Genomic DNA, 11,855 nt, shown 5'->3' with positions numbered 1-11,855 from the left:
AAATCTGAAATAAAAACAAGAAATGCTGGAAATACTCAGCAGGTCTGGCAGCATCTGTGGAGAGAGAAGCACAGTTAACATTTCAGATCAGTGACCCTTCATCAGAACTGATTCATTACTCTCTGTCTCTTCATCCAAGTCATTAATATACAGTGTAAATAGCTGAGGCCCCAGCACTGATCCTTGTGGCACCCCACTATTCACTGCCTGCCAACTTGAGAATGCCCCATTTATGCCCACACTCTGCTTCCTGTCTGGTAACCAATCCTCTATCCTCGCTAATATATTACCTCCAATACCATGAGCCCTTATCTTGCCTATTAATCTTTTATGTGGCACCTTATTGGATGCCTTTTGGAAATCCAGATATACTACATCTACTGGTTCTCCGTTATCAGCCCTATTAGTTACATCCTCAAAAAACTCTAATAAATTTGTCAAACAGGAATTCCCTTTAGTAAAACCATGCTGACTTATTCTAATCATACAATGCTTTCCCAAGTGCAATGTTAAGACTTCTTAGAATCATAGAAAGTTTAAGGCACAGAAAGAGGCCACTTGGCCCATCGTGTCTGTGCTGGCTAAAAAACAATCCACCTATTCTAATCCCACCTTCCAGCATTTGGTCTGTAGCCCTGCAGATTATGGCACTTGTGGTGCATATTCAGACTCCTTTTGAATGAATTGAGGGTCTCTGCCTCAACTACCTTCAGGCAGTGAGTTCCAGACCATCACCACCCTCTGGGTGAAAAAGATTTTCCTCATCTCCCCTCTAATATTTCTACCAATCACTTTAAATCTATACCCTCATGTCACTGACCTCTCTGCTAAGGTGAATCGACCCTTCACCTCCACTCTATCCAGGCCCCTCAGAATTTTGTACATTTCAATCAGATCTCCCTTCAGCCTTCTCTGTTCCAAGGAGAACAACCCCAGCCTATCCAATCTTTCCTCATAGCTGCATTTTTCCAGTCCTGGCAACATCCTCGTAAATGTCCTCTGTACCCCCTCTAGTGCAATTATATCCTTTCTGTAATGAGCTGACCAGAACTGCACACAGTACTAAAGTTGTGGCCTAACCAATGAGTTATACAGTTCCAGCATAACCTCCCTGCTTTTATATTCTATACTTCGGCTAATAAAGGAAAGGATCGCATATGCCTTCTTAACCACCTTATCGACCTGTCCTGCTACCTTCGGGGATCTGTGGACATTCACTCTAAGGTCACTTCCTCTACACTTCTCAGTATTTTCCCATTAATTGTGTATTCCTTTGCCTTGTTTGACCTCCCCAAATGCATCACCTCACACTTCTCCATGTTGAATTCCATTTGCCACTTTTCTGCCCATCTGACCAGACCATCAATATCTTCCTACAGCCTACAGCTATCCTCCTCACTATCTACCACACGGCCAATCTTTGTGTCATCCGCAAACTTCTTGATCATGCCCTCTACGGTTATGTCCAAATTGTTAATATACACCACAAAAAGCAGGGGACCCAGTACTGAGCCCTGTGGAACACCACTGGAAACAGCCCTCCAGTCGCTAAAACAGCCGTCAACAATTACCCTTTGTTTCCTGCCACTGAGCAAATTTTGTATCCACCTTGCTGCATTTCCCTGCATTCCATGGGATTTTATTTTTTTAACCAGTCTGCCATGTGGGATCTTGTCAAAAGCCTTGCTCAAATCCATGTAGACCACATCAACTGCACTACCCTCACTTATCTCACTTGTTAATTCTTCAAAGAATTCGATCAAGTTGGTCAAACAAGATTTTCCCTTAACAAATCAAGGCTGGCTATCCTTGATTAACCTATGCCTTTCTAAGTCATAGTTTATCCTGTCTTCCAGAATAGATTCCAATAATCACTACTGAGGTTAGACTGACTGGCCTGTAATTATTCAGTTTATACTTCGCTCCCTTTTCAAACAAAGGTACAACGTTAGCAATTCTTCAATCCTCCGGCACCATACCTGTATCCAGTGAAGACTGGAAAATGATGGTCAGACACTCTGCTATTTCCTCTCTTGCTTCTTTTAACAGTCTAGGATACATTTCATCTGACCCTGCTGATTTACCAACTTTCAAGGATGCTAATCCCATTAATACTTCCTCTCTCCCTATGTTTATCACATCCAATGCTTTACACTCTTCCTCCTTAACTACAATATCTGCGTCATACCCCTCTTTTGTGAAGACAGATGCAAAGTATTCATTAAGAATCATACCAATATCTTACACCCCTACACATAGGTTACCTTTTTGGACTTTTATGAGCCCTACTCTCTCCTTAGTTATTCTCTTGCTCTTAATGTATTGATAAAACATCTTATGGTTCACCTTGATTGTGCTTGCCAATATACTTTCATGCCCTCTCTTTACTTTCCTAATTTCCTTTTTCATTTTACCCCTCCACTTTCTATACTCCTCTCAGCTTTCTTTAAGAATAGTTTACAGCATCTTCCCAATGACTGATGTTAGGCTAACTGGCCTGTAGTTCCCTGTTTTCCCTCTACCTCCTTTCGTGATAAGCAGTGTAACATTTGCCAACTTCCAATCTGACAGGACCATTCCTGAATCTAAGGAAGTGAATCCACTATCCCTGCAGCTATCTCTTTTAGAACCCTAGGATGTAGGCCATCTGGTCCTGGGGACTTGTCAGATTTTAGTCCCTCAAGTTTCTCCAATACTTTTTCTCGGCTGATATCAATATCTTTAATTTCCTCACTCTTTTTAGCCCCTAGGTTACTGCCTATTTCTGGTTTGGAACTTGTGTCTTCTATTTTAAAGCAGACATAAAATATTTGTTCAATGCCTCTGCCATTCGTTATTCCCCATGATAATTTCTCCTGTCTCAGCCTCTAAGGGACCAATATCTACTTTAGCTACTCTCTTCCTTTTTACTTATAAAAGCTCTTACAATCTGTTTTTATATTGCTGGCTAGTTTACTCTCATTTTATTTTTTCCCTTTTTATCAACTTGGGCATGTGCAAAATCTTCTGACTACATCATTGGATTGACTGTCATCATCCAGACAGACCATAAACGTTTGGTATCTTTGTTAGACAAGAAGAAGATTGCAAAAATGTCTCCATGAATACAAAGATTTTGTATCAGCTTGATGCGGTATACATATGAGACAGTATACGTTCAAGGGAAGTTGCAATCATCAGCCAATGTGATATCTAGAGCGATGGTAGACCATCCAACACAGCAGGATGTGAATTTTGTCTGAGAGATAGAATCATATTCCCAACATACAGCATAAAATTGGCCAGCGAACACACAGAAGTTGCAGGAAAAATACCAAATCCAAAAGAGTGACGAGGACTGTAGTCGTGTAAGACAGTATTGCATACAAGGGTGATCACTAGAATGTCCTCGTGGGAGAACAATGAAATGGTTTATGAGTATCAAAATACTTTTCCATTATAGACGACGTGTTGGTATACAACAACAGACTTGTTATTCCTAGTCCACTGAGATCAGAGATCTTAGATAGTTTACACCAACACCATTTGGTACAACCAAGTGCAGAGCAAGGGCACAATCTTCGGTAAGGTGGCCTGGAATATCTAAGGATATCGAAAACTTGATCCAAAACTGTCAGACATGCGCAGTACAGAGATCAGAACAACGTGAATCCTTGCTAACCATACAGTTTCCAACCAGACCATGACAAAGGTTGGGTATGGATTTATTTATGTTTGGTGGGAAGGCATAGAGGATCATCATCGAATACTTCTCAAAGTGGATAGAAGTCAGAAGATTGCATTCTCATCATCAGAACTCTTCAAGATATCTTTGCGACGCATGGTATCCCTGACAAAATATTGTCAGCCAATGGACCACAGTTCATGAATGAGTATTTTTCTCACTTTGCAATGAAGATGGGATTTTGACATCTCACGAATTCGCCAAGGTACCCACAGTCAAATGGCGGGGCGGAAAGAGGTGTCAGAAACATTAGGTCATTGCCAAAAAAGAATAAAGATCTTCCAATTTCACTTTTAATTTTTAGATCTATGCCACTGATGTGTGGATTATCTCCAGCAGATCTACTGATTGGTAGGAAGATAAGAACACAGCTTCCCATATTGTCACAGAACTTGCTTCCCAGATTGAATATCCAGTTCTACGAAAAGGTAAGAGACAGGGAGAACTCTTACAGAAGGCAACAAACCTGGAATTATAATAGAAGATTTCAAGAAAGAAACTTAAATGAATGAAAAAAAATAGTCAAAGAGTATGGATACATGACCTGGTAAGAGAGGTACAGTAATCCATAGACACGAGAATTACCAACGATCGTATGTTATTCACGACTGAAGGAAACATATAAAGAAATAGGTGAACTATCATCCCTACTCCTCAAAAGCAACAGCCATTCCTTCATTTGGAAGATCAAGATGAAGAGGAACAAATCCAATCCGAACAGAAGGCTGCAATCCATAGTAAAGAGCAACCAAGTCAGTGATCCAGACTTACAAGGAAGACTACTGATCGTTCCAGTCAGACTACAACCAGGTCAAGAGGGTCGTGAAACCTCCTAACAGATTAAATCTGTGAAGTCAGAGACTTGGAGGGAGAGAGGATAGTAGATAAGTCAAGTATATAAATATGTTGATAAAATGTTGGATAAAGACTTGGGGATAGATGCAGTATAAGGATGTAAAGGGTTAATGCTGAAGACAATGAAAGCAACCCCTCCCACTGTAAAAGTGATGATATCATAGTCACATGAGGTTAGTCTGGAGAGAAGAGAGAGCATGAAGGATGCTAGCTTAGCAGGCTTGATGAGAGTGTATATAGTATTATGTCAATAATAAACAGTTCTTAGTTGGCCTTATCCTGATTCTGAGACTTTCTCCAGAACATCCCTGTTACGTTACTAAATGCAATAACAACACACAACAGTCTCTACCATTTCACCCGCTATAATAGAGGCTTGAAATGGGCTGGCATGCCACAGGAATAGTTAAAGGAACCTCCCCTTGACGGCTCAGACACTGCAAGCAGGGATCAAAGGCCTGGGGAATTCCAGGTCTGAGTTCCTGCACTTTCACACATCGACTTACATCATCAATAAAACTCTATGTTCAATCAGGTGGAAAGCTTCTTCACCTAATTTTCCGCTTTCTTCTTCTCAAGGCTCCAAATAAGCATCATGTGTTACAAAGTCATGCATTTACATGTTTTTCATCACTGGTCCTAGGTTAACGAGAAGAATTTTGGACTCCCATTTTGCTCATAGACTGAATGTTATTTAGTCAAGGGAGGGACAACGCTGTAATAATTCCATCGAGTGAGGAAGCAGGCAACCTCCACCCTTAGAATGGAGAGCTCTGCAGCCAAAGAACCAGGTGCCATGCAGCTCAGGCATACTGACCCTTGCAGTCCAGGCATACTGCCCACTGCAGTCCAGAGACACTGACCCCTGCTGCCCAAGCACATTGACCACTGCAGTCCAGAGACACTGACCCCTGCAGTATAGAGACACTGACCCCTGCAGTCCACTGACACTGACCCTGCAGCCCAGGGATACCGACCCCTGTCACCCAGGGACACTGACCGCTGCAGTCCAGAGACACTGACCCCTGCAGTCCAGGGACACAGCATCATGAAGCCCGAAGACACAGACTCAGGCAGTCCATGGACAAGGCTTGATTCAGTCTGGAACACAGCCTCATAACATGAAGAAAGGAACTCCCACAAGATCAGCCAAGAATATTGCTGTTTTTTTTTATTATGGGAATTTTCCAGTATAAATTAACAATATCCTGGAGGATTCAGTGGGATAATCTACTGACTGTGAAGGACATGGAATGTTACGTTGTATAAGAGAGATCAAAGGAAGTTATCCTGCCAAGATGTAGAGCAATTGAAAAGGCCACATGAAGAATTGTGTGCAGTTCTGGAGCCATCACTGCAGGTAGATGTAGGTGGGCTAGAAAACATGAAACAGTGCTGCTCGGGGCCTGGAAAATATAATACATGAGGATAGGATCACAAGACTGTGACTCTTCTCATTGGAGAGGAGAGGAATCAGAAGGGATATGATTGAGGTTATAAAATTAATAAGGATCAGGGATGTGGAAGGTCAGTCAGGGATATTTGAATTCGAATGAGACAGCAGTCCCTTGAGCAAAGGAGATTGAGGGGAGATTTGACAGAGGCGTACAAGATTCTGACAGGTTTGGACAGGGTAGACAAAAATAGCTGTTACCATAGCTGATGGTACAAACACTAGGGGACACAGATTTAAGGTTTTAGGCAAGAGATGCAGGAAGGATGTGAGGAAGAACTTTTTTACGCAGTGAGTGGTAATGACCTGGAACTCGCTGTCTACGAGGATAGTGGAAGCAGAAACGATAAATGATTTCAAAGGGAAATTAGATGGGCACTTGAGGAAAATAAACTTGCAGGGCTAAAGGGATGGAGCTGGGGTGTGGGACTGATTGGATTGGTCTGCGGAGAGCTGGCATGAACTTGACGGGCCAAATGGCCTCCTTCTGTGCCAATATGATTATGACTATGACCATGAACTTGTTCTTTGTGGTAGCCTGAAGGCAGCTAGAAGGACAGACTGCCTCAGGATGAAGGCATTGTGGCTGCTGCCAGGATAGAGGGCATTCACCGACATGATGGTCTGGCCATGGTTGCACACCAATTGCACTGGTGTGGAACCCTTTGTGGTTCATGTACCCACCCCCCCACCCCCCCCCCCCTCCCCGTTTATAAGTGGAACCCACAGAGCCACGTTTGTGCAGTCAATGGACCATTGCGCCATTGCGAATCCCACTATTCTGGCAAAGCCATGTGCCTATCCCCCTGCAACTGACTGGTTAGAGATAAGCTGATTAAGTCAAATCCCCTGGGTTCCCTCACCTCTTGAATGCAGCTGGTAAATGTTAATTGTGTCACCTACTCCCAGCTGGAAGTGTCTGGTTGCGCAGAAGTTGAGAGCAACACTGACCTTCATGGTCATTGGCAATGTCGTCTTCACCCTGCTGTGAGGCTGCAGTTCCTGTTGAAGGAGGTGGCACAGTGCTATAACCACTCCTTGGTGAATTGCAGGTGAATTGCGCCTGGCTGAGTTGAAGGTAGGAGAAGTGCTCCCTGAAGACACTTGGTGGGTAAGGCCATCTGTAGAGAACCCTCCCCCTCCTCTTTCTGTGCACAGATTCCTACAGCAGAGAACTATAGTCTCAGCTCCATCTCCCTATTGTGTTGCAGACCAAGAGAAACTGTAGCAGCCTGTCACAAAATTCCTCTGACCTCCCTGTCAAGATGCAGCAATGCTCCCTTCCAGCATGTCACCAAAACTCCTCCAAGAACACACCACAGTACTTCCGCAAACTTTGCAAGAGCAAAAGTAAGTCAAAAGCACTTCACCTGCAACTTGTATGGCTGGCCCTTTAAATAATGCCAGTGGTTGAGGGTGGGGGGCTCATGTTCAGCTGCGAGTGATTAGGAGAGGGTGTTAACTCGATCTGTTCGATCCAAGTTTGTCGAACGTGCATCAAATTAGCCTGACAGGCTGTTTGATGTCACAATCTGACCACTGTGCATACACAGCATGCCTGAGCTAGTGCCCTTACAAGCATGGTCCACTGCGTGGGCTCCAGCAGCGCTACAGACCTGAATTTTGCAGTCAAGATCTTTTCAAGATCAAATTGGACAAGGATGTTGAAAAGAAGCAGATAGTCAATTCCAGCTACTCAAACAGCAGAAAGATGGACTAGATGGGCCTCCAGCTTTGAGATTTTCTGTTTATAAAACCTCTAAAGATTTTCCTTTTCATGCTGCTCTTATCTCAATACCTCCTCCAGCATTTAATTAACCATCAACTTTAAATTTTCTCTTTCTCTTCAATCTAGATTAATGACAATTCACACTATCACTTTGACCAATCGTCTCCTCCCTTTAAGTCATACTGTCAGTCTGCTGACCCTCCAGAACAAACAGATAAACACATCACCGAGGCACGGTCCCTTTAATTAAGTTCTCCTAATAAAGGGACTGAGAGTGGAGACAGTCACTCTGCTCTTCAGTTTCGTGTCCAGCCTATAATTTAAGGCTCAGAATGGCTGCACACCCTGACATTAACACATTATCACAGATCCCTGACTGACAAAGGAAATTGATTTCTTTATTTATGCGGGAAAATACATCCTTCCAGCGATGCATGTTTTAAATAAATGTGTGTGTGCACGTGAGCCAATTATTTTTTAATAATATAAGTTTTAGAAGTCAATTTGACCTCTCATGCTTAACCGCAGTATGTTTTTGCATCAGGTGATGTCTGAAAGAATTCAAATGCTCCCTTTGCTTTGTTTGTTTAGATGTATGCGTGTTGTGTGCCTGTATAAAAGCTCTAGAGAAAGAAAAAACTTATATTTAGATAGCACCTTTCACAGCGTCAGGATGTCCCAAAATGTTTCACAGCTGATGAAGTACTTTTGAAGTGCAGTCACTGTTGTAATTTAGGAAACACAGCAGTCAATTTGCACACAGCAAGCTCCCACAAACAGCAATGAAATAAATGGCTGGATCATCTGTTTATTTTAATGATGTTGATTGCGGTATAAATGTTGGCCTGACAGCAGTGAAATCTCTGGTGTTCTTCCTCAAAATAGTGCCACGGGATTTTTTGTTTACATCCACCTGAGAGGACAGACAGTGCCACAGTTTAACGTCTCATCCAAAAGACGGTACCTCTGATTTTTCAGCCTAAAATTTTGCACTCAATTCTCTGGAATGGGCTTGAGCACCCAACCTTCTGACTCAGAGGCACTGAGCCATGGCTGGTAGCTGAGAGACACTAATAGAATGGTAAGGGGGACCAGAGGATAAAGGACAGAAATTCCAGTGGTGCAAGTTTGTCGGTCAAGACCTCTGGCCTCAAACGAACCCATCCCAGGTCATTACCTTCAGGAATGGTTGGTCAGAGAAGGACCTTGTCCATCTTGGGGTAGCTAGGGGTGGGAGCCACAAGTCAGTCTGACTAAAGAACAGAAGAGTACCAAGTCTTTAAAATATAGTCATTCTTAGGAATTAGAAAGCACCCTTTAAAATCAATTTCTGACTAAAAATTTCAGTAACAGTTTGAGGAGGACAGGCTAAACAAAAAGCTTTCAGTTCATATAGCACTTTTCACAACCACCAGACATCTTAAAGCGCTTTACAGCCAATGAAGTACCTTTGAAGTGTTGTCACTGTTATAATGTAGGGAATGCAACAGCCAATTTTTACATAGCAAGCTCCCACAAACAGCAATGTGAAATGACAAGATAATCTATTTTTGTGATGTTGGATGAAGGATAAAAAATGGCCAGGATAGCAGGAATAACTCCCCTGCTCTTCTTCAAATGCTGCCTTGGGATCTCATATATCTACCTCTGAAAGCAGATAGAGTTATGGTCTAACATCTCATCCAAAGGATAGCACCTCCAACAGTGCAGCACTTCCTCAGTGCTGGACTGGAACGTCAGCCTTGATTTGCGTGCTCAAGTCCTAGAGTGGGACTTGAACCCAGAATCATGTAACTCAGGCAAGAGCACTACCAACTAAGCTATAGCTGATATAGAATACATAAGTAAGGAACAATGTTTGGCTCAGTAGCCTGACTGAATGTCTCATAACCGTCTGTGCACCACTACCTAATAATGTCTAATACAGGAAAACCTATTTATCCCAGCCTTAAATGTATTCAATAATGGAGGATCCACAACCCTCTGGGATAGAGCATTCTAAAGATTCACAACATTTTGAGTGAAGTAATTTCTTCTCATTTCAATCCTGAATGATAGGCCACTTATCCTGAGACTGTGTTCTCTCTCATATGCTTGTCAAACATTTCTTCCTTGGTCACTCCAGGAACCAGCACACTCCACCCTTTAATAATAACAACTGTACAGCTAACCCTTCACAATGCATTCTGGTTGTAGATTTTACAGTATAAGTCCTCACCTTCTCTAATGGCAATTTGCATGCACACCCTAAGGCTCCTTCCTCCATTTTAACAAGGCGCATCTCTGCCTTCAACTCTTCTATGCCACTTGGCACATACCCAGGGATAGGCACCAACATATTGCACCATGGACATTTGACAAAATTATTGACTTAGCCACGGACATGGGACAATTATTCTGTGTATAAAGTGTATAGCTAATCTAACGCCATCAAACACAGTCTGATTTCAAACACATTTCTCCCTATAAATAAAGTAGCTAAGCATTTAAACATCAATGGAGAGCAGCACAACTGTATTAGCTAGCTAGCAAGCAAAATAGTATGCAATGCTGATGTGAATTACTTTTGTTGACAGAATAGAGCGAGCTACATCATGTCAGGGGGTGGTAGATGGACCTTATCGGATGACCTCTGTGGATTCACATTGTGTCAGGAGTTCAAATTCATCCAATAAGCCATGAAACTCAAGGAGAGGATTGTTATTGTAGTCTCTTGAGACTACTAGAAAAGATTGGATGCCCACCAAAACTACTAAGTATCATCACCTCATTCCATGACAATATGAAAGGCACAATTCAACATGGTGGCTCCTCATCAGAGCCCTTTCCTATCCTGAGTGGCGTGAAACAGGGCTGTGTTCTCGCACCCACACTTTTTGGGATTTTCTTCTCCCTGCTGCTTTCACATGCGTTCAAATCCTCTGAAGAAGGAATTTTCCTCCACACAAGGTCAGGGGGCAGGTTGCTCAACCTTGCCCGTCTAAGAGCGAAGTCCAAAGTACGGAAAGTCCTCATCAGGGAACGCCTCTTTGCTGACGATGCTGCTTTAACATCTCACACTGAAGAGTGCCTGCAGAGTCTCATCAACAGGTTTGCGGCTGCCTGCAATGATTTTGGCCTAACCATCAGCCTCAAGAAAACTAACATCATGGGGCAGGACGTCAGAAATGCTCCATCCATCAATATTGGCGACCACGCTCTGGAAGTGGTTCAAGAGTTCACCTACCTAGGCTCAACTATCACCAGTAACCTGTCCCTAGATGCAGAAATCAACTAGCGATTGGGAAAGGCTTCCACTGCTATGTCCAGACTGGCCAAGAGAGTGTGGGAAAATGACGCACTGACACGGAACACAAAAGTCCGAGTGTATCAGGCCTGTGTCCTCAGTACCTTGCTCTATGGCAGCGAGGCCTGGACAACGTATGTCAGCCAAGAGCTACGTCTCAATTCATTCCATCTTCGCTGCCTCTGGAGAATACTTGGCATCAGGTGGCAGGAACGTATCTCCAACACAGAAGTCCTCGAGACGGCCAACATCCCCAGCTTATACACACTACTGAGTTAGCGGCGCAAGAGATGGCTTGGCCATGTGAGCCGCATGGAAGATGGCAGGATCCCCAAAGACACATTGTACAGCATGCTCGCCACTGGTATCAGACCCACCGGCCATCCATGTCTCCGCTTTAAGGACGTCTGCAAACGCGACATGAAATCCTGCGACATTGATCACAAGTCGTGGGAGTCAGTTGCCAGCGTCCGCCAGAGCTGGCGGGCAGCCATAAAGGCGGGGCTAAAGTGTGGCGAGTCGAAGAGACTTAGTAGTTGGCAGGAAAAAAGACAGAGGCGCAAGGGGAGAGCCAACTGTGTAACAGCCCCGACAAACAAATTTTTCTGCAGCACCTGTGGAAGAGCCTGTCACTCTAGAATTGGCCTTTATAGCCACTCCAGGCGCTGCTTCACACACCACTGACCACCTCCAGACGCTTATCCATTGTCTCTCGAGATAAGGAGGCCAAAGAGATGACGTGAGGCAGTAGAAAAATCAGCAATAGGAAGACGGATCAGCTCTCACACTGCGATTGCCTCAAGACAGT

Source organism: Heterodontus francisci, chromosome 5 (genome assembly GCF_036365525.1).
Source record: "Heterodontus francisci isolate sHetFra1 chromosome 5, sHetFra1.hap1, whole genome shotgun sequence".
Classification (NCBI taxonomy): Eukaryota; Metazoa; Chordata; class Chondrichthyes; order Heterodontiformes; family Heterodontidae; genus Heterodontus; species Heterodontus francisci.
The sequence above is the reverse complement of the archived record's forward strand: the minus strand, read 5'-3'. Positions refer to the sequence as shown.